This window comes from Meles meles, chromosome 7 (genome assembly GCF_922984935.1).
Source record: "Meles meles chromosome 7, mMelMel3.1 paternal haplotype, whole genome shotgun sequence".
Taxonomy (NCBI): Eukaryota; Metazoa; Chordata; class Mammalia; order Carnivora; family Mustelidae; genus Meles; species Meles meles.
In genome coordinates this window covers 120,142,086-120,155,674 of record NC_060072.1, presented here as the reverse complement: position 1 = coordinate 120,155,674, position 13,589 = coordinate 120,142,086, and the positions used below count along the sequence as shown (strand labels likewise).

General features: G+C 43.2%; 1 non-coding gene across 1 annotated transcript; it reads left to right on the top strand.

The window, feature by feature from the left end:
• Positions 1-12,863: 12,863 nt before the first annotated feature.
• On the top strand, positions 12,864-12,970 carry LOC123947760. The gene has a single exon (XR_006819802.1). It is a non-coding gene; the product is annotated as a U6 spliceosomal RNA (small nuclear RNA).
• Positions 12,971-13,589: the final 619 nt, after the last annotated feature.

Genomic DNA, 13,589 nt, shown 5'->3' with positions numbered 1-13,589 from the left:
CCATGAGGACAGCTCCAAGAGGACAAACACCAGACCAGTACCAAGCCTGCCACCTGATGGGCCAGGAGAGGGCCCTTGGGTGTTACACAGGTCAGGACTTACCAAACTGAACACCTTAAATGTGTGAAGTTTACTGTATGTTAATTATATAATTGTACTTTCACAAAACATGAAGAAAAAGGTGGTGGAGAAGAAGAGGATGGGGAGAGTCATCGCCTCTCTAACCTGAAATGGACTTGAGACCCCTGGTTAGATGGGCAGATTGCACAGGCCAGAAGGGCCAGGGAGGGATCAAATGGCTTGGGCTTTTGAGTCCCACTGGATTTGAGTCCAAATCATTCACATGTTCAGGGGCAAATCTTTCTGTCTCTCTCTCTGTCTGCCTCCTGCCCAGCATCTTCCCTTTCCCACAGAAGACAATCAATCAAGAATCACACCTCCCACACAGTCCTGGAGCATGGGGACCAGCCGGTGGCTTTGTTCTTCCATGCTCATGGGCTCTGGAAAGGGAATGGCCGATCCATTTCCAGTTCAGATTTTAGAATGTCCAGACTTTCCAGGAATTTGGGGGTCTGCAAATGCAGATGAAGAACCATCTAGAATCAATAGAAGGTGGACAGTTACAGAAAAACCCATCTCCATCACTGGTGACATAGATGAACATGACAATGACGGGATCTCCTAACTATAAGCTCGCCTAGAGCTAGGCACTGTGGCAGGCACTTTGCCCACCGTCTCCCCAGTCCTCCCACCTTCCTGCCATATGTGAATATCCTTATTTTACAGAAGAGGTGGTTGAAGCTTAGGGAAGTTTTTGATGTCGCTCAGGCAGGCAGGTGGTAAGGATGGACAGTAGATCAGGAGTAGACAGGGTTAGGAGAGGGACTCTGGGTGCAGAAAGCTTAAAGTGGCTTTTGTGTTAATTCACTAGTTCTGCTCTTTGAGAACCAGGCCCCATAAGCCCCACAGACAAGAGGACAGGGTTGTTGCACTTAGAGAAAAGGACGGAGGTGGCTTCCCAATGTCCTTGCACAGAAATGGGGATGAGAGTCTCTTCCTACTAAGTCCCTTTAGAAGAAGTAGATTTCATGGGTACTTTAGGAATGACTGAAGTCACTGGGACAAAGAGTTCTTCCACTCCTGGGATAGATGTGAGGAAGGTTTGCATTCTTTTCTTGGGAAGTGTGGACCACAGAGGGGCTAGCTGGTTTCCAGGGACTGGATGAGACTTCCTGCCGGCTATCAGAGTTACTCTGAGTTCTGATCCCATGAGAAGTCTAACCAAGCCAGGAGCATGATTCTAGAAGGAAGAAGGACTTTTGCAAGTCAAGCCCAGTGCTGCCTTGGCTCAGGGCTGGACAAGGAGTGAGCCCAGGGCCCATGCCATTGCCAGGTGGTGGGCACTAGAGGGAGGGCAGGGGGTGGGCATGTAGCCACACAGATGAGGGGGCTGTGTCATGAATGTGGGCCACTGTTGCTATGGCCTATGGGCATGTCCCATTCATTATATGGTCACTGCGAAAGCAGAGAGGCACACACCCTCCCCTACAGGTGAGAATATCATCGGGAAACCCCACCTTCAGATTTCGCACCAGAACCTCATAGCCATGAACCCCAGGCAAGTTCACTAACTTCTGCCTTCCTCAACTGTAGAAAAGGGTGACAACCTTTCAGGCTTACTGTAAATACAGAGAGAGACAATACCCCACAGGCACTGGTACCATTCTGGCCCTGAGCCAGGGCACCTGCAGCAGCAGCCTTTGTAGAATGAGATCATGCCACAGAGTATTTTATGGATTCTGAAACCTCTTCTCCCTTTGTCTTCATCACAACATTTGGAGATGGAGACCATGACACCCATTTTACAGATGAACAAGTAGAGAGGTTAAAGAACCTGCTTCATGGGGAGGAGCAAGATGCCAGAGAAGTAGGAGACTTAAATATCATCGGGTCCCAGGAGTTCAGCTAGATAGTTATCAAACCATTCTGAACACCTACAAACTCAACAGGAGGTCGAAGAGATGAAGAGCAGCAATTCTAGGAACAGAAAGGAGAACACTTTCTGGAAGGTAGGACCTGTGAAGAAGTGAATCTGAAGCAATGGGAAGATAGACCATAGTGGGAGGGGACAGCTCCCAGCAAGCGGTGGAGCAGCGGAGCACAAAATCGAAAAAATTTTGTTTAAGATTTTATTTATTTACCTGAAAGATCACAAGTAGTCAGAGAGGCAGGTGGGGGGGGGGAGCAGGCCTCCCACTGAGCAGAGAGCCCGATGTGGGGCTCAATCCCAGGACCCTGGGATCATGACCTGAGCCGAAGGCAGAGGCTTAACCCACTGAGTCACCCAGGTGCCCCAAAATCGGAATTTTTTGAAGTCTGCTACTGAGGGACTTTGCTCAAGAGGCTAAGCAGAGGGTGGAGCCCTCACAGGGAAACTGTGGTCTCAGTACCTGCGGGGTGACAGAAAGACTTGGGGTATCTGAGTGTGGCAGAGCTCCCAGGTATTGGAACGGGGGAAGTCAACTACAGAGACAGAGCAGTGGGCTCTCAGCTTGGGGTTACTTTAAACTGTGATCTAAGTCATAGGCCACTGTTCTTTGAGTAGGGACCCCACAAGCAGCAGATCCAGAGAGACTCACCTTCCTCCTCTGGGAGGAGCAGATCAGGAGCACACTGCAGGAATCTTCTGGGTTTGGAGACTCTAAAAAGGGCTGTGCACCAGAGATAGAAATGCTTGGTCACAGAGCAGGTGAGCATGGAGTGCAGCCAGAGACCAGGGTGATGGGAGGGATTGACTGCTTTTCTCTGAGGGTGCACTGAGGAGTGGGGCCCCAAGCTCTTGGCTCCTCCACGCCAGAGATTAGGAGGCTGCCATTTTCATTCCCATCCTCCACAGGGAACAAAAGCTACTGAAGGTGAACCTGAGCAGATTACTTAGCCTGGCCCCTGGTAAGGGCGGTGCAATTCTGCCTTGGGCAAAGACATTTGAGAATCCCTGCAACAGGCCCCTCCCCTAGAAGATCAGCAAGAATATCCAGCCAAGACCAAGTTCACCAATCAATGAGAACTGCGGAACTCCAGAGCTAGGGGAAAGCAATGCATAGAATTCATGGCTTCCCCCACCCCCCAATGGATCCTCTAGTCTTGCAAAGTTAATTTTTTTTAATTTTGTTTTTTCTTGTTCTATTTTTTTAGCTTTTCTTCTTTCCTACTTTAACTTTTTAAACTATTTCATCCTATCAATATCTTTTTAAAAATCTTTTAAAATTTTCATTGTTATAGTCATATTCTATCCCTTCATTGTATTTAACCTTACTTTTTGTATACATATAGGTTTTTCTTTCCTTACAATTTTGGGACACAGTTTCTTCTAACAGATCAAAATATACCCTAAAACTAGCTCGTGGCTTTGTTCTAGTCTCCAGCCTGATCATAATCTTTCCTCTTATTTTTCTTTTTTCAACCAACTTCTTATCAACTCCTTTTTTAGAATCTTTTAAAATTTTCATCTCTATGTCATATTCCATCCTTTCATTGTATTTAATCCTATTTTTTGTGTGTGTATATATATATATATTATATATATATATATATATATATATTCTTTCTTTCTTTCTTTAAAATTGTGGGAGGCAGTTTCTTCTAACAGACCAAACTACACCCAAAAATACAGACAAAAATACAACGAAAGTGTGTGGCTCTGTTCTATTCACCCAACTAATAAATGTATATAGTCTTTGTTTTTTTCTTTGTCTTGTTCTCCTTTCTTCTCCCTCTGTTTTTGGGTCTCTTCCACCCTGGTTAGTATATTTTTCTAGGGTCATTGCTACACTTTCAGTATTTTGTTCTCATTCATCTTCTTATCTGGATAAAATAACAAGGCAGAAAAGCTCACCTCAAACAAACAAACAAACAAAAAAAAACAAAAAAACAAGAGGCAGTACCAATGGCTAGGGATGTCATCAATATGGACATTAATAAAATATCGGAACTAGAGTTCAGAATGATGATTATCAAGATGTTAACTGGGCTCAAAAAAAGCATGGAAGATAATAAAGAATCCCATTCTGGAGAAATAAAAGAGCTAACATCTAACCAAGTTGAAATTTAAAAAGCTATTAATGAGGTACAATAAAAATGGAAGCTCTTACTGCTAGGATAAATGAGGCAGAAGAGAGAATTGATGATATAGAAGCCCAGATGATCGAGAATAAAGAAGCTGAGCAAAAGAGAGATAAACAACTACTGGACCACAAGGGGAAAATTCGAAAGATAAGTGATTCCATAAAGCAAAAACAATATTAGAATAATTGGGATCCCAGAGGAAGAAGAAAGAGAGAGAGGGGGAGGAGTATATTGGAGCAAATTATAGCAGAGTATTTCCCTAATTTGGTGAAGGGAATAAGCATCAAAATCCAAGAGGCACAGAGAACCCCCCTCAAAAATCACTAAAAAGAGGTCCATACCCTCTCATCTAATAGTAAAACTTACAAGTCTCAGTGACAAAGAGAAAATCCTGAAAGCAGCCCAGGACAAGAGATCTGTAACACTCAACTGTAGAAATTTTAGACTGGCAGCAGACCTATCCACAGAGACCTGGCAGACCATAAAGGACTGGCATGATATATTCAGAGCACTAAATGAGAAAACTATGCAGCCAAGAATACCATATCCAACTAGGCTGTCATTGAAAATAGGAGAGATAAAAAGTTTCCAGGACAAACAAAAATTACAAGAATTTGCAAACATCAAACCAGCCTTACTGGAAATAGTGAAAGGGGTCCTCTAAGCAAAGAGAGAGTCTAAAAGTAACAGATCAGAAAGGAACAGAGACTGTATACAATAATAGACACCTTATGGGCAATACAATGGCACTAAATTCATATCTTTCAATAGTTACCTGAATGTAAATGGGCTAAATACCCCAATCAAAAGACATGGTATCAAAATGGATAAAAAACAAAACAAAACAAACAAATAAACAAAAAACCAAACAAACAAAAAACAAGCCCTGTCAATATGCTTTCTACAAAAAACTCATTTTAGACCCAAAGACACCTCCAGATTTAAAGTGAAGGGGTGGAAAACAATTTACCCAGCTAATGGACATCAAAAGAAAGCTGGGGTGTCAATCCTTACATCAGATAAATTAGATTTTAAGCTGAAGACTATAATAAGAGATGATGGAGGACACTATATTATATTTAAAGTGTCTGTCCAACAAGGAGATCTAACAATTTTAAATATCTATGCCTCTAACATGGGAGCAGCAAATTATATAAAACAATTAATAATAAAAACCAAAGAAATACTTTGACAATAATACAATAATAGTAGGGGACTTTAACACACCCCTCACTGAAATGGACAGATCATCTAAACAAAAGATCAACAAGGAAATAAAGGCTTTAAATGACACATTGTATCAGATGGACATCACAGATATATTCAGAACATTCTATCTCAAAGTAAAAGGATAGACATTCTTCTCTAGTGCACATGGAACAGTCTCCAGAATAGATCACATCCTGGGTCACAAATCAGGTCTCAACCGGTACCAAATGATTGGGATCATTCCCTGCATATTTTCAGACCACAATGCTCTGAAGCTAGTACTCAATCACAAGAGTAAAGTTGGAAAGAACTCAAATATATGGAGGATAAAGAACATCCCACTAAAGAATGAATGGGTCAACCAGGAAATTAAGGAAGAATTTAAAAAAAAATTCATGGAAACAAATGAAAATGAAAACACAACTGTTCAAAATCTGTGGGACAGAGCAAAGGTGGTCCTGAGTGGAAAGTATATAGCAATACAAGCCTTTCTCAAGAAAAAAGAAAGGTCTCTACACAACCTAACCTACACCTAAAGGAGATGGAGAAAGTACAGCAAAGAAAACCTAAACCCAGAAGGAGAAGAGAATGTAAATATGGAATAAAATCTGAATGACTTATACATATGGTTTACAAAATAATAAATGTTAATTCATGGAAATTAAAAAAAGAAAGAAAGACCAGAGCAGAAATCAATGAAATAGAAACCAAAAGAACAGCAGAACAAGTCAACACACTTAGGAGCTGGTTCTTTGAAAGAATTAATAAGATTAATAAACCCTTGGCCAGATTTATCCAAAAGAAAAGAGAAAGGACCCAAATAAATAAAATCATGAATGAAAGAGGAGCGATCACAACCAACACCAAAGAAATACAAACAATTATTAGAACATATTAGGAGCAACTATACACCAGCAAAGTTGACAATATGGAAGAAATGGATGCATTCCTAGAGATGTATAAACTACCAAAACTGAACCAGGAAAAAATAGAAAACCTGAACAGACCCATAACCAGTGAGGAGTTTGAAGCAGTCATCAAAAATCTCCCAACAAACAAGAGCCTAAGGCCAGATGGCTTGCCAGGGGAATTCTACCAAACACTTAAAGAAGAAACTGTTCAAAAAAATAGAAATGAAAAGAAAACTTCCAAAACTCATTTTATGAGACCAGCATTACCTTGATCCCAAAACCAGACAAAGATCCCATCAAAAAGGAGAATTACAGACCAATATCCTTGATGGACATGGATGCAAAAATTCCCACCAAAATACTAGCCAATAGGATCCAACAGTACAGTAAAAGGATTATTCACCACAACCAAGTTGGTTTTATTCCTGGGCTGCAAGGTTGGTTCAACATCCACAAATCAATCATTGTGATACAATACAGTAAAAAAAGAAACTAAGAGAACCATATGATACTCTCAATAGATGCTGAAAAAGCATTTGACAAATTACAGTGTTCTTTCTGGATAAAAACTCTTCAAAATGTAGGGATAGAAAGTACATACCTCAATATCATCAAAGCCATCTATGAAAAACCCATAGCAAATATTCTCAATGGGGAAAAACGGAAAGCTTTTCCATTAAGCTCAGGAACACAGCAGGGCTGTCCACTATCACCACTGCTAATCAACATAGTACTAGAAGTCCTAGCCTCGGCAATCAGACAACAAAAAGAAACAAAAGGCATCTGAATCAGCAAAGAAGAAGTCAAACTCCTCACTCTTTGCAGATGATATGATACTTTATGTGGCCAAGCCAAAAGATTCCACCCCAAAACTGCTAGAACTCATACAGGAATTCAGTAAAGTGGCAGGATATAAAATCAATGCACAGAAATCACTTGCATTTCTATACACCAACAGCAAGACAGAAGAAAGAGACATTAAGGAGTTCATCCCATTTACAATTGTATCCCAAACCATAAGATACCTAGGAATAAGAAGAATCCATACTCAGAAAACTATAGAATACTCATGAAAGAAATTGAGGAAGACAGAATGAAATGGATGAAAGACCTCAATGTGAGACAGGAATCCATCAAAATCCTTGAGGAGAACACAGGCAGCTACCTCTTTGACCTCAGCCACAGCAACTTCTTCCTAGAAACATCGCCAAAGGCAAGAGAAGCAAGGGCAACATTGAACTATTGGGACTTCATCAAGATCAAAAGCTTTTGCACAGCAAAGGAAACAGTCAACAAAACCAAGAGAAAACGGACACTATAGAAGATAATGGTAAATGACATTTCAGATAAAGGGCTAGTACCCAAAATCTATAAAGAACTTATCAAACTCAACACCCGAAGAACAAATAATCCAATCAATAAATGGGAAGAAGACATGAACAGACATTTCTACAAAGATGACGTCCAAATGGCCAACAGACACATGAAAAAGTGCTCAATATCACTTGGCATCAGGGAAACACAAATCAAAACCACAATGAGATATCACCTCACACCAGTCAGAATGGCTAAAATTAACAAGTCTGGAAATGACAGGTGTTGGCAAGAATGCGGAGAAAGGGGAACCCTCCTACACTGTTGGTGGGAACGCAAGCTGGTGCAGCCACTCTGGAAAACAGCATGGAGGTTCCTCAAAAAGTTGAAAGTAGAGCTACCCTATGACCCAGCAATCACACTACTGGGTATTTACCCTAAAGATAGAAATGTAGTGATCCGAAGGGGCACGTGCACCCAAATGTTTATAGCAGCAATGTCCACAAGAGCCAAACTATGGAAAGAACTTAGATGTCCATCAACAGATGACTGGATAAAGAAGATGTGGTATATATATATATATATATAATGGAATACTATGCCACTGTCAAAAAACCGAAATCTTGCCTTTGCAATGATGTGGATGGAACTAGAGGGTATTATGTTAAGCAAAATAAGTCAATCAGAGAAAGACAATTATCATATGATCTTCCTGATATGAGGAATTTGAGAGGCAAGGAGAGGGGTTGCTGGGGGTGGGAGGTACCAAATGAGACAAGATGGGACCGGGGAGGGAGACAATCCATTAGAGACTTTTAATCTCAGGAAACAAATGGAGGGTTGCTGGGGGTGGGAGGGATGGGGTGGCTGGGTTATGGACATTGGAGAGGTTATGTGTTACGGCGGGTGCTGTGAATAGTGTAAGTCTGATAATTCACAGACCTGTACCCCTGGGGCAAATAATGCACTATATGCAAATAAAAATAAATTAATCAATTTTTAGAAAAGAAAGAAAAGGACAGTTTTGGGGAACCTGTCCCACTACTCAACCAAATTTCTGACACACCACTTTGTCATTGTTAACTGCAAGCAGAATCGTATATAGAAAACCATTAAAAATTGATAACCATTGCAAGATTAAAAAAAAAAAAAGAACCTGTTTCAAATCCAGTCTCAAGACCAGGGCTCATTCCATTGCACCAAAGACTGTTTTCTTTTGTTCCCTTTTTGGTTAAACCCAACTACCCCCAATGGGCCCCCTTCCCTGGCAAGCTCCAGCAGCCAGACAACAGGCAACTTCCTTCTCACTCAGGATCCATAGCAGTGTCCTGGTGCTTGCTGTCCTCAACTCCTGGGAGATAGGCTGTCTGCTGCTCTCGGCTTGTCCAGCCACATTTCATGTCACAGGAGTGGATCTTTTGTATGCCCTCCTGTCCCACTCTTACTAACTCAGTTAAAACGCATTCTGTTGCGTCAAGGTGCACGTGTGTCCCCGTGGTTGGTGACTGTCTATGGAAAGATGCATTTAGAGGAAAACTTGTCTTTTAAGTGGCTTAAAGCCTTGCTGTAGAGTGCAAGGCCAGCTTTGATCATGAGAGGTGGGTCTGCGGGGCGACACACAGTGCCCGTCCACCCCCCACGCAAACAACAAATAGGCATCAAAAGCAAGGAAGCAGAAGTATGAGGTGGAAGTTCACAAGGGAGGGAGTGGGCAGCTCAATGTTGAGTATGAAAAGGTTCAGTTACTATGTCAGGATCCCAAACTCCCAGATCGAAGGGAAAGTCAAAGGCACCCACCGCTGTAGAAGGCCCTGAGACATGCCCCATGCTGCAGAAAAAGTCCTCAGCAGATCTCCAGAGCCACGGATCACCTTGACCTCCTTCCCTGCTCTCCCATTCCATCTTGACTCTTTCTCTCTACTCTATCCATCCCAGACCCTGCTGTGGTCAGAAGTCGCTGAATTAAAATCGTGCCCAACAAGAGTTTTGCTGATGTCTTAGAATTTCTAGGGTGACCTAATTCCTTGTGTCTGTTTTTCATGACTTTTCTATTTTTTTTCCCCTCTCTTGTTTGTAAGAGCAAATCGCTGGACTGAGATCAAGCGGTTCATGGTGCCAAAAAACCAGGGAGGCTGCTGAGGCTCCAAGGGCGATGCAGAAGGGCCTTCGGGGGCAGCATCACCCCACTGAGCGGTGGCCTGGCATGCAGCAACATGGGAACCCTGGTGTCAGTTCTGCACCCCGGCTCAGCAGGGCTCATGGCTCAGGTGCACGACAATCACCACCCCGGGCTCCATCAGCAAATGGCCCTCAGCTCTAGTGGGGGGGGCATCACTTTTCCTTCAGAGCCGGAGTGCAGGTGACTCGCACTGGTGTTCTATAGGACAAAGAGAAAGTGTTCGCGGCAGGGGGAGGGGTGCACATGAGAACAGGGGGTGGATGGCCCTTGCATTTGCTTCTGCTGGGACTCCCAAGACTTACAGCCTGGCGTGTCAGTTCACACCCCTGAGCCTCCAGGATCCCTGTGTGCTTGATATGGTGGGATTACTTCCCTGACCCTGGGCCCAGAAAATGAGAAAAATGCTATAGGAGCTTGCCCAAGATCACTGAGATAATAAATGGAAAAGTCCCAAAAGAAACATAAATTTTTCTGAATCTAAGACTAAAAAGAAGTTACCCATGTATCAAAAAGTTTAGATTGCAGTGTTTGGTCTTTCAATGGTACTTAAGTGATGAGATTATTTGAGAGAACCTGATGGTGACTCTTGTGCGACCAATGTTTAATCTGTTTGATCTACCCAGGTGCTCCTTGGCACATCCCTTAAAGGGAAGCCCCTTGCATGGGGTGAGCTCTCACGGACTTGGGAATGAAAGCCCCGACCAAGCATCTAGAGATTCTACGTGCTTCCAGCCCATCAGCTCCTTCAAAGGATACTCTCATCACCCTCACCATCATCATCATCCCTTACCCCAGTCCGACACTGCGACAAAGAGGCACAGAACCTTAATTCACCAGCCAGAGTCTCCCCCAGAGGTAAGGTAGCGTTGGTTCAAACCCAGGAACTCTAGTCCATAGTCTCTGCATTTCGCCACTTTGCTCTCTTCTCCTCTTTCTAAGCAGCCCTCGCTTTTCTCAGTATTTCCATGGCGGGGGGGTGGGGGGCACAGATTCAATTGTGCAGATGACCTGACCACGCTGGCTTGCCTTGCTGGGAGCTATAGCTGGCCTCAGTTCGTTGCCGACTCATTGTCAAAAGCCTCACCCAGGTATTTGGGATGACCCAAGAGAGAAAGAATATTTGGGAGTAAATCCCTTTAGATCTGCCCCCCAAATTTTAATGTGCACACAAATCCCCTGGAGAGGGTGGGAAAATGCAGATTTGGAGTGGCAGGTCTGAAGTGGGCTGGATGCTGGACTCCTTCCTCACAAGTGGCCAGGTGATGCAGAAGTTTCTAGTCTGAACATCAGGCTTTGAGTAGCACGGTTCACCACAGTTTTCCAGACTAGATTCCAGGGGTTAGCCTGGGATTGTGTGAAGAGTTTTGAGTAAGATTTCCTTTGAAAAAGAGGTTTTCATGCTTTGAAAAAAAGTTTGAAAACCACAGCCCTAAATTTAATATCCCATACATTTGGAGATACTTACTAGAATGTGTGGTAAGAAATTTCTGTCCCAAAGATCATTTTTTTATAGACTTTGCTGACTCAGGGGAATCAGCAGCCATATTTGGACAGCTGGCCTCAGAGTGACCTCCCTGCTACCTAATGGAAAATGTTGAAGGTACTCTACTTAGAAATAATTATATTTACATAGCCTCTGCGGTCTCTCTCTCTCTCTCTCTCTTTCTTTCTCTCTTTCACAGATGCTTGTAGGAGAAAAGAATACTCACTTCTGGAATTCATCAGCTCCAGCTGTTTACTTCCATTTGAGGCCAGAAACTTATTTTTTCCCCCCGTGGTTAACTTTCTTATGGGAGAGGGGGAAGGAAGGCCTCTAACATGTAATTATCAGAAATTGTTACCCTTCACCAAAAAATCACTCAATCTGTCCCAAATTTGACTGAGAGCTCACCACCAGACCAGAGGAGAAGAGATATGGAGGATATGGGGTTGAAGGACCTTAATAGAGCCCAGGGTGTTCCCCCATATCCAGCTGCATTCTTCAAGGAAAGGATTCTGTGACCAGAGAAGCCAAGGAAATGCTGGGCTAAATGAATTTGTCTACTGTAGGATTTCTTAGAGTCGACATAAGCTAATAAAGCTGTAATGCTCCAAAAGTCACCAATAATCTGCCATGCTGGGGCATTTGGGTGGCTCAGTTGGTTAAGTGTCTGATTCTTGGTTTTGGCTCAGATCATGATCTCACAGGTTGTAGGATCAAGCCCCGCTTCGAGCTCAGTGCTCAGCAGGAGTCTGCCTGGATATTCTCTCCCTCTCCTTCTGTCTCTTTCCCCAGTTGCATATGCACTCTCTATCTCAATAAGATAGATAGATGATAGATAGATAGATAGATAGATAGATAGATAGATAGATAGATGATAGATAGATAGATAGATAGATAGATGGATGATAGACAGGTTTAAAATTGTCTGCAGTGTTTCTTAAATTTCCTTGAGCACAGACAGAGCCTGCTTTTTATTGAACATCTCAAAGAACACTCAGAATTCCATGGATCCCAATTTCTGGGACCAGATGAAAGAGCCCCAGCTTCAGAGATTCTAAGAAAATCCCTAAAGCTGGAGGACATCTGCCCTTGCCGTCTGTTTCTCAACATAAGAAGACACCAAGGACCTTTCATATCTGGAATTCCAATTCTTCCTGCCTAAGACTCTGGGCCAGCCCTGGGAGGGTGACATCAGAGGCTGAGGTCAGAGCCACCCTAGTGGCCAAGTGCTGCTCCTGCAAGGATGGGGCTGGGTTTCATTCCTCCTTTGGGTCTCCAGGGTGGCCTCGGAGAGCCATCTGTAAATGTGGGTGGGGCAGGACAGAAGGGGATCACAGGAAGATGGTCAGGAGGGCATGAAGGAGGAGGTACCCAAGCCAGCAGACATACACAGCTTTCAGGAGACTGGGGAGAGTGGGAGAGAGGCCTCTGGGTATGAGAGTTGGGAACCTGGAGAGAGAGTACAAGTTTCAGGTGGGCCCGGGCCAGTGTAGTGGGAAATCAGCAGGTCACTAAGATTCCATTTGGGTCAATATTGGGGGGTGCTCTGTTTTGCATGTAGTACCCTTCTGCTGCCCTGGGCCTCAGCTTACTCATTTCTCAAACTGGGGCGGGGGGGTTGATGGTTCTAAAGACCCTCCCAGTACTCGTTTCAGCAGCACATATACTAAAATTGGAATAATACAGAGAAGATTAGCACGGCTCCTGTGCAAGGACGACATGCAGATTCATGAAACGTTCCATACTTTTAGCTATGGAGAGCCTAGATGTCCATCAACAGAAGAATGGATAAAGAAGATGTGGTGTATATATATATATATATATATATATATATATATATATATATACATATATATGTATATATATACACACACATACATACACACATGGAGTACTATGCAGCCATCAAAAAACCAAAATCTTGCCACTTGCAATGACATGGATGGAATAGAGGGTATTATGCTGAGTGAAATAAGTCAGTCAGAGAAAGACAATATCATATGATCTCACTGATATCTGGAATTTGAGAAACAAGAAAGAAGATCATAGGGGAAAGGAGGGAAAAAGGAAACAAGACGAAACCAGAGAGGGAGAGACCATAAGAGACTCTTAATCTCAGGAAACAAACTGAGGGTTGCTGGAGGGGATGGGGATGGGAGATGGGGGTGGGGGATGGACATTGGGGAGGGTATGTACTATGGTGAGCACTGTGAATTGTGTAAGACTGATGAATCACAGACCTGTACCCCTGAAACAAATAATACATTACATGTTAAAAACAAAAAACAAAACCCTCCCAGTCTGGCATGTCCCTAAATATGGTGGTTCATTGGAAGCAAGTTGGGTGAGCCTAGGGCGTACACAAACA